This window comes from Panthera leo, chromosome C2 (genome assembly GCF_018350215.1).
Source record: "Panthera leo isolate Ple1 chromosome C2, P.leo_Ple1_pat1.1, whole genome shotgun sequence".
NCBI classification, from domain to species: Eukaryota; Metazoa; Chordata; class Mammalia; order Carnivora; family Felidae; genus Panthera; species Panthera leo.
Genome location: NC_056687.1, coordinates 65276477 through 65291839, shown reverse-complemented (window position 1 = coordinate 65291839; position 15363 = coordinate 65276477). Strand labels below are relative to the sequence as shown.

Genomic DNA, 15363 nt, shown 5'->3' with positions numbered 1-15363 from the left:
TGGCTACCTGGGCTGGGGACAGGGCTGGGTAGAGCCTGGCATTTCGGAATGTCAGGGCTCAGGGAGCCAGACTCTCAATCCGAGTGTCCATAACTCACCTGTAGCCCCTTAATGACGCTTCGGCCTTTCCTCTGACCAGCTGTTCTGGGTTCTGGTGAGCCAGTGTGTGACCAAATACTGGGGAAAGGGTACGGAGTTCAAGGCTTTTGTCGGGGTTCTGAGCCCATCCCATAAAACAGGAAAATAATAGCATCTACTTCTTATGGTGGTTGTAAGGATTAATTTTATTTTTATATTTTTTATAATTTTTTAGATTTTTTTTTTTTTTTTTTTTTTTTGAGAAAGCGCAACAGGGGGAAGGGCAGAGAGAAAGGGGACAGCGGATCCCAAGCAGTCTCTGAGCAGTGGGATGTGGGGTTTGAACTCATGAACCCAACTGTGAGATCATGACCTGAGCCAAAGTCAGATAGATGCTCAAGGTACTGAGCTACGCAGGTGCCCCAGGATTAAGTTAATGTAAATTCATCATTTATTTGGTAGCAGTTTAGAAGTTTTGAATCCTGATAGTAAATAAAAGCAAAGAAAAACTAACAGTATTTTTGTTTGAATAAATTAATGTCACTTTTGTAAAGAATTAGAATCACCATATGTATGAAGTCTATACACCAAAATTTTAATTTGCTATGTCTTTAATTTTCTATGCTATATCTTTCTGGCTATAACTACCCAGACTAAGTCTGAGAATTTTTGTTTTCAACTGAGATACAATTTACATGTAGTGAAATGCACTTATTTGGTGTGCTGTTCAATGAGTTTATATTTATAACCATAATCAAGATACAGAATATTTTCATTACTCCATAGAGTCCCCTTGTGCCCTTTTCCAGTCAAACCCCCACCTCTACCTCCACCGTTAGCCAAAGTGACTTTTTGATCCTTTACAAAAATCAACTCACTCAACCTCTGAAGATGTAGTCAGAGAAAGTTTCCTAGTGAGGACATTTTTAATAAGCATCCCTATCAAACTCATAACTATTTCAGTTTAAGATGTCTGTTCATAAATATTCTGCATATTACACAGTGCTCTTTCCGTAAAAATCCATGAGAAAGTGTGTCTTTGGCTTGAATATAAATAATAACTGGTGGTGTTCTTAGCCATTAGTTTCCTTTTACTTTATGATGCCTGTGGACCTTGCTATCACTTAGATAGACTACTGACTCATTCATGCTACTGAATGGCTGCAGGTGGAGGTTTGTGCAGGACCTCTGAGGCATAGTGTTGTCATCCTTCACCACCCTGTTGTTACCAATCCCCATACTTTATTAGCTCCATCCCTGCTGAAATTACATTTTTTTTTTTTTTTTTACTGTGGTTGATTTATGTAGTGCCTTCTTTAGCATCCCAGTGCATAAGGCCAGCTAGTATCTGTGCCTTACTTGGGAAGAACAACAATACTGAAACCTCTTCTTCCTTTTTTAAAAAAACCTTTTATTTAAATCTAAGTTAGTTAGCATATAATGTAGTAATGGTTTCAGGAGGAGAATTTAGTGATTCATCACTGATGTATAACACCCAGTACTCATCCTAACAATTGCCCTTCTTAATACCTGTCACCCATTTAGCCCACCACCCCACCCAACACCCCTCCAGCAATCCTCAGTTTGTTCTCTGTAAGAGTCTTTTAAGGTTTGCCTTCCTGTTTTTTATTTTATTTTTCCTTTCCTTATCCTATATTCATCTATTTTGTTTCTTAAATTCCACATATGAGTGAGATCATACAGTATTTATCTTTCTCTGACTGACTTATTTCGCTTAGCATAATACACTCTAGTTCCATTCACATTGTTGCAAATGGCAAGATTACATTCTTTTTGATCACCAAGTAATATTCCACTGTGTGTGTGTATGTATATATATACATGTGTATAGACATGTGTAGGTATATAGATAGATAGATAGATAGATAGATAGATAGATAGATAGATACCACTTCTTCTTTATCCATTTGTCATTCGATGGACTTTTGGGCTCTTTCCATAATTTGGCTGTTGTTGATAGTGCTGCTATAAACATTGCCCCTTTGAATCAGCATTTTTATATCCTTTGGATAAATACCTAGCAGTGCAATTGCTGGGTCTTAGGGTAGCTCTATTTTTAATTTTTTGAGGAAGCTCCATACTGTTTTCCAGAGTGGTTGTACTAGTTTGCATTCCCCCCAGTGCAAAAGAGTTCCCCTTTGTCCACATCCTTGTTGTTTCCTTGGTTGTTAATTTTAGCCATTCTGACAGGTGTGAGATTGTATCTTATTGTGCCCTGATGATGAGTGATGTTGAGCATATTTTCATGTGAAACGTCTTCCTTTTGACAAACCTTAAAGGCTGATCTAGATGACCTAAAATTTCCTGGAGGTTATGCCCTATTACAATAGGTAGATGACTTGCTTCTCTGATCCTTGCTCAAGCCTCTTCACAGGTGGACAGCATCCATTTGTTAAAGCTTTTGGCCTTAAAGGGACATAAAGTCTCCAAGAAGAAATTGTCGTTTGTTCAAACTCAGGTTTGATATATAGGGCACCTGATTTTGGAATAAGGACTACATTTAGATCCAAATAGGCTTCATGTCATCTTGAACTTAACCAAAAACCAAATACCAACAATGAGATTTTTGGAGCTAGTTAGCGACTGACTGTAGAAATTGTCCAGACTTCTCTCTTGTGGCCCATCCCTATAAGTTTTACTAAAATCTATAAACCTGACTGTATTATTTAAGAAGACTAAGATGACTTAAAGTCTTAGGAAAGCTTAATAAATCCCTCTTCCCTTGGACATCCCAATTATCAACTTCTCTTCTATGTTAAAAGGAAGGGAATGCTCTTATTGTACTCACCCAAAAACATGGGGCCCACCGTTGACACAAACAGTATTATAGCCAACAGCTAGACCCTATGGTACAAGGGTACCTCTCCTTGTCTCAGCCATTTCTGCCACAGTCCTTTCAGTCAAGGCCACTGAAGAAATAATCATGAGATTCCTCCCCTACAACTATTCTTGTACTCCACGTGGTAGAAGCTTTCTAAATTCTCACCATACTCAACACCTTTCATCTAGTCACCTTGCCTCCTGTAAAATCTTTTTGCTAACCACTTCTCCCAAGATTCTTCCTCACTGTAATAACCTTAACCCTGCTATTTCATCTCCCTTCTTCCACTGACGAAACCTGTCACGACTGCTTAATACCGACAAATCTCCTTCTGACCCCCACGGTGACCTACAAGAAACTGCTCTGAATAATGCTAACCTTTCATGGTTTACTGATGCTTCTTTTTAAAAGGTGAAAATGATACATATTGTGCTAGCTATACAACTGCAACTCCTTTTGAAGTTATTTGGGTGGCACCATTGCCTTTGGCTACCTCAGCCCAGCAGGCCGAATTGTACGCTGAGGCCTGCATTTAGCCAAGGGCAAACTGCAAATATTTATACTGACAGTAGATATGCCTTTGGAGTGGCTCATGACTTTGGAGTGCTACAGAAACAGTGAGGCTTATTATGTGCCATACAATTATTAGATGCTATACTTTTACTAGCTGCTTTCACTGTCATTCAGGTCCCTGGGCATTCCAAACCACCTTGCTGATGTTTCCACCAAGAACACTGCTCTAGGGGCTCCTGAGTGTCAGTTGGTTAAGCGTCTGACTTTGGCTCAGGTCATGATCTTGCAGTTTGTGAGCTCAAGCCCCACATTAGGTGTCCTGCTGTCAGCACAGAGCCTGCTTCAGATCCTCTGTCTCCCTCTCTCTCTGACTCTCTCCCACTCACACACTCTCTGTCTCTCAAAAATAAACTTAAAGGGGCACCTGGGTGGCTCAGTCAGTTAAGCATCTGACTTTGGCTCAGGTCATGATCTCACAGTTCGTGGGTTCGAGCCCCATGTTGGTCTCTGTGCTGACAGCTCAGAGCCTGGAGCCTGGTTTGGATTCTGTGTCTCCCTCTCTCGCTGCCCTTCCCCAGCTCATGCTCTGTCTCTCTCTCTCTCTCAAAAAATAAACATTAAAAAAAATAAAAATAAAAAATAAACATTAAATACATACATACATACATACATACATACATACATAAAAGAACACTGCTCTCAAAAGAATCAACAACCAAGCCTCTGTCATGGTCCAAAAGGATGTTCCCCCAATGATAATCTAGAAAAAATGGCTAGAGAGGCTCAACAATTGTCCCCAGAAATGCAAAAACAAAATTAGAAATCTAATAACTTTTGGTTCAATAAAAAGAGAAGTTTGGTTTGGCCCAAATAGAAACCCAGTCCTACCAGAGGCCTTAAAATTCCCATTTCTGACTACTGTACATGCATTAAATCATTGGTCCACTGATAAAATTATAACTTTTATGAACCCATACTGGTGAGAAAATACCTATAGAGCTGCAAAAAGTGCTTATTTTGCTTGCTCCACCTGCCCCAGATACAACCTAGAGAAATACAAAATACAGCTGCTGCTGGAAACTTTAAATTCCCCAATGGGCCATTCGAGGTTTGGCAAATGGATGTCATTCAGCTTTTTCCACCTCAGGGATAAAATTATGTTTTAGTCATGGTTTGTATGTTTTCTCACTGGACATATGTTTTCTCTCCTTTTAGGCAAGTTACTGCCCCTTCTGTGGCTAAAATCCTATTAGAAAAGATTATGTCTAGCTGGGGAACCCCCCTCGAACTGCATAGTGACTGGGTAACTCACTTCATTGGTCAAGTGCATCAGAAGGTCTGTGCTACTTGGACACTTGTACAACACTTTGTGCTTACCACCCTCAATCCTCACATCTAGTTAAATGTACCAATAGCATCATTAAGACTCAGTTGGCAAAAATTGTAGAGACTCCTCAAATACCCTGTGGCCAAAGGCAATGCCATCAGTCCTTCTAAGTCTTAGGTCCACACCTTCCGGAACTCATACACTTGCACCCTTTTTGATAATCACACGGCACCCAATGCACCTTGCTCCTGTGTCCTTTGATATACAGCTGATTAAAGGAAGATATACTTCAATAGTATAAAGACCTAATTGCTTCTGTTCAAAATAACCATGCTTTAGTAGAACCATCTTTCCATAGTACACTCCCAGGAGGTGAATACCTCAAGCATTACTCCTTATAACCCAGAGGTTTTTTCTCTTGGAAAAGACAGACTAGACTCTCTTCAACTTCATTGCAACAACCCCTAGAAGGGGCTGTTTACAAACCCTAATTCTGCCAAACTCTAGGGAATAACCCTTGGACCCATGTGTCACATCTAAAGAACGCACCAAACCCCAACTGGGCCTGCACATCAACTGGTGACCTGAAAGTAAAGATTTCCAGGAGTTGAAGCAGATGGCAGCTGAAGGAGACAGCTTTCCTAAGATAACCAGCCAAGGCCTATAAACCTTCTTTCCCTTGCTCATTTTCACCCTTTCTTCAATCTCTCTTTCATTGTATGCATTTGCCAATCCCATGTAAAAGGGGGAAACTGCTCCAATTGTTAGATTTGCCATCAGAAAACTCAAATCTGTCCATTATAGCAGTGACTCCTTAGTTCAACCTGTAATGAATTTTGCTGAAATCCCAGATGCCACTGTATGCCCAATTGTTCCACAGGTCCCTTTTATAAAGTTAGAATACTAAATCCATATACCTGTGTTCCTTACCTCAATTTAACCCAACCCTGCAGTGGGAGAATGAGATCCATTAAAAATATATATAAAAGATACTGCACAGCATTCAGCATAAATCAGACTATTTGTAGGCTTGCTTTCAAACCCATGTATTAGGGTGGGCTTTCAATATGTAATAATAACACTGTTTGACTTTTGGCTGAATGATGCTAATGCCTCCATTACCAACCAAAGGGTCCATAAATACTAATACTTGTGAGAGAGCCCTATGTACTCCACTTGGCTACTCCTCATATGAGGAGGTTTTGGCAATGGCCCCTATACTTGGGCAGCTCACTGTCATGATGGCTGGAGGATCAAAGGACAATGTGCTCTTCCTGTATTTACTGTTCTGTTTTCTCTTCATAACAAACCAGAAGCCTACCACTGGTCTACCCCATTAAGCCTCCACAGCCATCTTAAACAGGAACTTCCAGAAGGCATTTAGGACTTTGGGTTTGCTGGAGGAAAAGACTTTCTCCCTTGGACCAGAGTAAGTACCAATGAACACATGACCAGAAATCTGTCCCTGATATTGGGAGAGTTAACCAACCATAGCCAAGACAATAGGGGCCCAAACACAGTCACGTGACTCGCTGCCTAAAGTAGTTTTGGATAATTGAATGGCCCTCAATCATCTACGTGCTGAACAAGGAAGGGTTTGAATAGGCAAGACCACCTGTTGCACATGGATAAATTCTTCTGGGGGACGTAGATGCCCAACTGCATAAAATTAGGGAATAAGCACATTGGCTATAATAAATTTCATGTAATGATCCATGGTCCTTTGGCTTCTGGTTACCTTCAGGTTGGGGTTCCCAGTTTAGAACCATCTCACAAACTGGATTTGTCACATTGCTTTTAATTCTGTTTTGTATAATAATTTTTAAGCTTTGTACCCATTACCTGTCAAACCTTTGTAGAAGCAACATACCAAATAGGGTGATGCTACTCACCCTCAACTCAACACTTCAAGATGATCTCCAATGGTTATTTATGACCCTGATAAGATATAAACTTTAGATGGGAAATGCCTGAGAGTTCTTTCCCCTACCCTTCCTTGTTACTCAAATGTGACCTCAATGTTTTCTCCAACCTGTGCACTTTCCCTCTGACATGGGACATGACAACCAGGAAAGGTCCTTCCCGGTACCAAGGGACAAAATCACTAAATGCAGAAAAACTGACTCTTGATCAGTGATGCTTTCAAGGAGATGTCTTGAACAAAAGGGGGAAATGTGAAGATAAATAAAAGAAAGCCTCATTCAAAATGGAGTCAGGCCGCCCTGAAGAGGAAAGCTCTTATGCATATACCATGCATTACAGCTTATTTTATATACAGCTTCCTTTACTACCCCAACTAGAGGGATGAAGATTTTCTTCTTGCCCAGCAACAACCCAGCCAGTGAGAAACTGCCACATCTCAACCATTGAGAAGTAGCCACAACCCTGAACTCTGGCTCTCCTCTAATAAACTTTCATTCAAAACCACCCCTCCCAACTTTCTCCATTCCTCTATAAAAGCAAGCCCCTCTCATTTGTTCTCTGGATCTTGACTATGTTTTACCAGAGTTTGCATGTCCCAAATTGCAATTCCTCTATTCCTGCATAAACTCATTTTGCTGGTAAAATAACTGGCTATTTTATTTTTAAGGTTGACAACACCTACTGACATTTTTTCTTCTTGGTCAAACATTGGAAAATGTTTCTCATCAAGGACATCAAGGACATGGTCAGGAAAACCAAAAGAACAATCTGTCAGTTGGCTCCAAATAACTGCAATAACCATTACACTCTTCTATACCCCCCCAACACTCCCCATACTCACCAGGCTTAAATAATAAAGACACTTATTATCTTACATAACAAAATGTCTACACATATCTAGATTATCTTACTATATATATATATATATATATAGATATAGATATAACAGAAATCCCCAGGGTTAATTATTTGTTATCATCAAGTATCCAGTTCCTTTCATCTCTCTGCCCCACTAGTCTCACTGTGTTAGCTTTGTCCCCAAGCTGGCATCTCTGACAGATATAAAGTCCAATTACAATTACAGACAATGTCCAATGGGAAAAGACACTATCTCTTCTTTTAAGGATGAAGAAGCTGTTAAGAAAGCCTCCTCCTGTGCTCCCCTCCAAGACTAAACCAATCACTGTTAGATTATGAGGGTTTTTTTGATCAAGGATAAAACATCTTCCCTGAGAGATGGATACTTATACAAAAATCAAGATTTTGTTCATAAAGGAAAGAGTGAATGCTAATCTGCCAAGAACTAATATTTATCTGGCATTTTACTAGTGCTAGACATTAGTGTAGATACTAGAAAGACAGAGACATTGAAGATTTAGTTCCCCATCCCCAGTTTTATTGAGGAAGACATATTGCAAGTATCTTCATTAGTCACCAATTCAGTATTATTTGCCATTTTGAGGCTTTTGCTGAGAAACAAACTTGAGGGACTCAAACCTAATCTCTGAGATGTTTCATCTGTAAGGTGGAAATAATGGTACTTTTCTTAAAGAGTTGTTAACAATGTCCAGGAGTGATCTTTATATATCCTACAGACATTAAAGACCTACTGTTACCAGGTATATGCTATGACATAGGACCTTCTCTCATGGAGTGAACCCAGCCATGTGATCTCATTTTAGGCTGCTGACTCATGATATTTTTAAAATGTTTTTTTAATACAGTGTTTACATTTTTTAATGATAAAAGTAATGCATACTTTCAGCAGAAATGTTGGGAAAGCTTCTAAAAATCTTTCCAAAAGAAATACCCACACTTGTTCATGAAGATAAGTGTTCCCGAATGTTCTTTGCAGAATTGTTTCTAATAGCTGAAAGTTGGAAATAACCTCAATATCTGTTTACAGGGAAGTAAGTTTGTGTTTCCTTTTCCTAAATCATGGCATAATTATGGAACTGTTTAAAACCATGAGGCGGATATTTAAATCAGTGGACTTTGGGTAAATAATCAAGCTCACATGGAAAGAGCTTAGAGATATTTTGTTAAGTAAAAATATCAAATTTGAGAATGAAGAATATATATGGTCTTATGTAAAAAAAAAAAAAAGAAGAGCTGTGTGTGTGTGTGTGTGTGTGTGTGTATAAAATGACTGAAAGGATACACATCAAGTTGTTAATAATGATTATGATTACCTCTCAAGAGGATAATGGGAGAGTTTGCCAGGAGAAGTTTAAGGGGAAACTTTTAATCTTTCACAATTAGAATTTTTACATATTATATGTGTAAAAAAATTTTGGAAAACACAGAAAAAACATAATCACTCACATTTCATCACTCATACTGTATATACTTAAAATCTTTATTTTTTTCACGTGTTTGAAAAAAATGTGGGTCCTTTTGTATATACAATTTTTTATCCTATTTTTAACCACTAAGCTTTACATTGTAAGCATTTCTGTCATTAGTGATAGTATTTTTAGCATAATTGATCCCAAATGCTCAGATAAGGTAATGCCTCTAGCATAAACTCCCTTTCATATTGATACAAAGAAAATGAGGCCCTGAAGTTCAGTTGCTCTCCAACCGCAGTATTGTCAAAACTGGTTCATTTGAAGGGAAACAGAAGGACAGATAACTGAAAAACAGGGTATTAAACAAGTCTTTGCCACTTCATGTCTTCATTGTGTAATACCACACCTAGTTAAAGCATGAGAACTAAAAAAAAAAAAAAAAAAGAGATTGAGAGAGCGCTAACAGGAAATGGTTAATAGGCAGGGCCCCTTGAACTCTTGCAGACGCAAAATAACTAAAAGATTCAAAGGTAAACATACCACAGAATAGGATTTCAATATACATTTGTTAAAATGAATTAAAGTTGGGGGAGGGGGGATGAAGTAAAGGCTTTTTAGAAGAAACCAGAAAAAAGCTAGTACAGGAGACATTGGAAGCCCAAAGCAGCTGTCCACATATCAATTCAATTCAGAAGACTTGGTGAACATATTCACTTGGGCTAGGCAATAATACCCAGATATTGAGTCAAACATTTTTCTAGATGTTTCTGTGAAAGTATTTTTTAGATGAGATGAGCATTGAAATCAGTAGATACTGAGTAAAGCCGATGATATTCCATGACAGAATCGGGCCTGGCCAATTCAGTATGGAGGCCTTAATAGAAAAAAGACTGACCTCCAGCAAGGAAGTAGGAAGTCTGACAGCAGACTGTCTTCTGACTTGATAAAGGAAGTTTTCAACTTTTAATGTTTGTGGGCCAGGCTCCCATGCTCCTAGGGAAGCTGTACTTTAACATTTACCAAGTCAAATTGATTCGGCAAAACCTCAAAGCATGGGCTCTATTTCTGCCCAGGGTACACATTGTACATCTACTTCATTGAAGAGAATAACCAAAGAGGTGCATTCTGAGCATAAAAGATAAGAAAAAGTAAGAAATTTCCCTGTTCCCACACGATTAAAGTCAGATAGCCCCTTGCATATACTAGAAAATTAAGAGAAGGCCTACAACTTACTGAAATGTTCTTCATCTAATTATTTGTAACTTTTTGTGTGAAATAAATGTATATAACCCTACATCAAATGTTCCCTTACTGGAGCACTCTCTTCTTTGTGAAGACTGTGTATCTCAGGCAGCTGTCCTAACTTGAGCTTGAATAAAACTCCCTTTTTCTTTTTTAGAAATTCTAAAAGGTTCATTCATTTTGTGTCAATAGACTTGAGCTGCAGCATCTGCTCTTTCCTGGGTCCCCAGAGATTTGGACTTGCCAGGCTTCACAATCAGGTGGGTCACTTCCTCAGAATAAATCTCTTTCTCTCCATATATATACATATTGACTCTGTGTCTTTGGAGAACCCTTACTTATACAGCACATAAAATGTGTCAGGTGCTTTGCCAGGTGCTCCCCAAAGTTACAGAGGTAAGGCAAAAATCATGCTACTAGAGGAGACTTGGTAAAGTATAATGACATTAGGCCATGAGGACTGTGACAAGGGGGAATGTTCAAGATACAAGGTCGGCAGATATGAGAGAGACATTACCATCTTAAGAGTGTTCAGAGAAGGCGTCCGGAAAAAATAACACCTGGGCTGATTTTTGAAGCATAATTAAGAAGACAATTTAAAATTGCCAGAAGCTCAGTGATAACCCAAACAGCCAGCACGTGGGAGAAGCAAAAAAAAAAAAAAAAAAAAAAAAAAAAAAGGAGGAGAAGGAGAAGAAAGAGGAGAAGGAGAAGTAGTAGTAGTGAAAGTGAAGATGCAGGTTTAGGTTGGCATATTCTCCCGAGCTGAGGCACAGTTGCTCATCCCCAGAGCAACTAGCTAAACATGCATCTGCAGTATGGTGAAAATGCCAACAAAATATTTGTGGAAATTGTGGCAATAATGAGTGGAAGTATGACATACCACGGCCAGGAATCATCTATGTGGATTCTTTCTAAATGAGCCCGGTTAACTACATGTAGAAAATGGATCCAGAGAAAAGTAACAGGCAACAACAGAAAGGATGCTAAACTGGGTAACTCAGAGAAAAAAAGCAATGGAGAGCCGAGATTTTGTTTCACACAGGCGTCGTTTTGAGGAGCTTGGTGATGATGCTCTATTGCCCTGAAGTGTTTCTGTTTATTTGTTTCGGGCTTATAATGGACACAAATGCTCCCCACTTCTGTGGATGACTGAATGAGAGAAAATCATCTTAAATTAAAGCAGGAGATAGTTTGGTTGTGTTTAGGGAAGTTTTTTTTTTTTTTTTTTTTTTTTTTTTTTTCTGACAAAACTGGTAAGGGCTCCCTTCAAAGGATGTTGCAGCATGTTACTGCGTGATCCTTTGAGAAAAGAAGAGACAAGTACTGTGTCCAGGAGAATCGAGGCTTCTGTGCCTGAGGGTAGGGACCTGCTCTGGAATCCTGGCCAGTCCAGGATTTGGGGGAATTAAGAGTCACTACAGCCGTTGGCTGCCCCTCCCCCTACCCACACTGTCCACCAGAGCTGTTAACAAATTTACAAAAGCCACTCTTTTCAGTTTTCTATTTTATTTTCCTTGTCTCCTGAGAAACATAGAAAGGAGCCAATCACCAGGCAGGAGAAAGAGAAACTAGAAATGATCTTGGTGCTTTCACAACGGGACTGTATAGTGCCGTGAAAGAAAGCTTCAATGAATTAAAGGTCATGTGAATTAAAGATTTTAACAGTAGGGTGTTATTTACTGTTTAAGCCCTCTATGCTACTTATGCACCCCTAAAATGGAGTAATCAACCTCCTTTACTTTCCTCCTTCTTCCCCCTTCTTCTTCCTCTTCCTCCTTCTCCTCTCCTTCCCTTCCTCCCCCTTCTCCCCTTTCTTCCTTGAATATTTTTCTGAAAAGTGAAGTAATAGTTGCCATTTGTTTCTTATTGACAATGTAATATAAACTGAAGGGGAAAACCAAAAGGCCAAAACAAAAGGTCACAGTGTCCAGATTTCAAAAAGGCAGATGGGGAGTAGTAGTTGAACTCTATTCATAAAATTAAAGAGAAATCGCATGGCTTGATTAGAAAGGGGAATTTATCTCTCAGCAGGTCTTCCCAGAAACAGCACCATTTAAAGCACACCTTGCATAGATATTTAGCTGCTGTTTGAATATGAGAAGGAATTTGAGGAATTGAAGCCTCTGCAGAAGAGCAAGTACCCACCATAAAGGCAGAATTTGATGAAGAGCTTTTAAAACATTTTTTAAAATGTTTGTTCATTTTTGAGAGAGAGACAGAGAGACAGAGATAGGGCGCAAGCAGAGGAGGGGCAGAGAGAGGAAGACACAGAATCCGAAGCAGGCTCCAGGCTCTGAGCTGTCAGCACAAAGCCCAACAGGGGGCTCAAACCCACAAACTGTGAGATCATGACCTGAGCCGAAGTCAGACACTTAACTGACTGATTCACCCAGACACTTAACTGACTGAGCCACCAAGGTGCCCCCAGTGAAGAGCTTTAACAGTGCTCTCAGACTAAATCCCTTCAGCTTTGGACTGATTTCTGTGGTGGCCACGGGAGGAGGTTGAGGGACTCTCTAGTGGCCTGACACCACTAGGAAACCTGCCTAAACCGGCTGCCATTGTGAAGTCATTGGTTTCACTCTAGATTCTCTACCCCAGGCTTCACCATAGGAGTGGCTACTTTCCATTTCCTGGAGGCTGTATTTTTACTCACTGAGAGCCAGCCTAGTGAGCAGTCAAGTCTGTTAGGAGTACCAGAGGCCCATTGCAAACCCTAGGAGGGGATCGTGGGGATCCAGCTGGCCAGCTGAGCTTCTGTCCCTGTGGGAGGGAAATCCCAACAGGATTGGGAGAAGCAGAGAGGCCAATGACCATTTGGTAGAAAGTGAACCAAAGGTTTCAAAATCTACTGGTGGATGGATCTCCCAATCCAAGGGTGGGAAATCATGACTTACAGAAGTGAGCTACTGCTCTGGAGGAGGTATGGGACTCCTATTCTGCAGGCCCCTATTCAGCTGATTGCTCTGGTCCTTTTCTCTGCTATCTCTTGCTTCTTTTGCTTAGGGCCCCTCTACCTTGTTCTTATTTCTCCCATTCTGTTCCTCTTTGCATCCCTATTGCTTGACACAGTTCCAGGTTCACAGTACAAACTCCATACATTTGAGGGGAATTGGCTTGACATGCCAAAGGAGTGGTACATACATTAGAAGCAAAGAGAAAGGAAAGAGCAGATGGGGATTAGAAGAATCAATGACAACTTCTTGAGGAAATGGCATTTGGTCTGGTCCTTTCAGGAAGGAAGATGTTTGGATGGGCAGAGAGACAGGGAAAGGCACCTAGAAAGTTAAGGAACAGTCAAGGTTTTCAGGCAGAGAGAAATGTAATGCCAAACGCAGGCAGAAGAGGAGCAGTGGGCATTGGGGATAGAGCCCTTAATTTAGACAAGGTTTAACTCTGAATTTCCACTGTTCTTTTCATTTTAAGAATTCCAGTGATTTCCATTTCAGAGAACCAGAAAGCATGTGACAGCATTCAGAGAGGAAGAGAAGACCACTCTTACACTGATAACGTTTCTACCAGCTTTAGCAGACTATGGCACCACTTGGGAGGACCATGGTCTTAAAGCCTAGATCTTGCCACCCCATGCTGGGTGCAGGTTATAAACAACTTTGAATGAAGCAGGGAAAGGAGCCAGAGGAGCATTTCATCCCCTCCACTGAGAGGCTGAAGGTCACTGCAACTGTAAAGTGGAAGTTGTTAACATCCTTCCTCATCATTATTCGAAATATGCAGCTGAGGCTCAGACCAAGACACAGATGAATGAAAATGCTCACCAAGCTTTTTTTTTTTTTTTTTTTTTTTTTTTTTTTTTTTTAACAGAGAAGATGAAAATGCAGTGGGCCCCTGTCATATAAAGTCTTACCGACATGCTTTGTAGAACTTGAATATTCTAAGAGCAGTCAGCCACTGAACCTTGGCACAAACTTATCACTGGCGTGGAGCAAGGTGCCTCTGCCTCCCCCATTTCTTACCCACACTCTCTTTGCTCTTTCTGGCTGCTTTCAGAGAGATGGTGCCTTTGCCAATAGACAAGAAGTAGAAGAGGCAATGTTTATTAAATAGAAGCTGCTGCCTCTCCTGCCACGCCAACTCTACAATACATCTGTTTCTACTGCCACGTTTCTACCTCTACAGAAACATGGCCAAGATGGGAGGGACATGAAACCCCCCTACCTTGGGCTGATATTGTCTTGAGGTAAGAAGGCAATATTGATTAAAACACCAGTATTTCAAATTGTCTCTTTATTTGGCACCCTGAAGTTTTTTCACCTTCTAGAACACTGTATCATAGTGACATTAAAGTTGAGTCAGAGGTGACCTTTTCTTCTCTAACAGGGAGAAAGACAAGGTCCTTCTCACTGCAGGTAAGTTTTATGAAAGAGTCCATAAAGAAACTGAAAACCTGGAAATGGATTGTCTTAAAATTACCAGTGCCTGCATACCCTTTGAAAATGTGCAGGCAACTTTGGGGGTAGAGGTATCTCAGTTTGAAGACCCTCCCTTCAACCCAAACAGCTCCATCTCCCAGCAGAGAGGCACTAACGCTGTGGATGCTACCAGGAGAGATACTATACAGGTGGACCTATCAGATCACATTGTATTAGCTGCTACTCACACGTGTGCGTAAGACTTGTCTCAAAGGCAGTCAGCAATTTTCTGAGGCTAGGGCATTAGCTGAGCATTGGGACACATTCCCCCAGGTGAGGTCCAGGCCTGGGGAGAGCCTGAGCACAGTCATGAAATGGAAGAGACTTTATTCTTTCCTTCTCTTCCCTCATGATGATTGTCACTCCTCCCCACCCTGCGGACACCCAGAGGGTGTCATCCTTCCATATCAGCTTTTAGTATGAAGGGATTTCAGTGCCTTCCTTAACACTGAAAAATATTAGGATAGATGGCAGCTTAAACTTGATTTTTTTTTTTCCAGGGAAGTTTACTTTCTAATAGCCTGAAGTCAATATTTCAGACATTTCTATACCATATTCACAAGGTTTACCATATTCATGTATCATATTTACTGTCTTTTTTTTCCTCTAAATTGACTCACATTTCTACAAATTTAGATAGAAAACTATTGTATCTCTACCATATTCCTGCACTGGCAGTGTGGAGCCTGCTTGGAATTCTCTCTCTCTGCTTTT

The 15363-nt window shown here is 40.2% G+C and overlaps 1 protein-coding gene across 2 annotated transcripts in view; it reads left to right on the top strand.

Moving 5' to 3' along the window:
- Positions 1-14017: 14017 nt before the first annotated feature.
- Positions 14018-15363, top strand: part of CD80 (CD80 molecule) — a 28785-nt gene continuing 27439 nt past the window's right edge. For both annotated transcript variants that reach the window (XM_042954519.1, XM_042954518.1), the window contains exon 1: positions 14018-14417. The gene's annotated coding sequence lies outside the window, so the exon portion shown is untranslated. The remainder of the gene's footprint in view (positions 14418-15363) is intronic.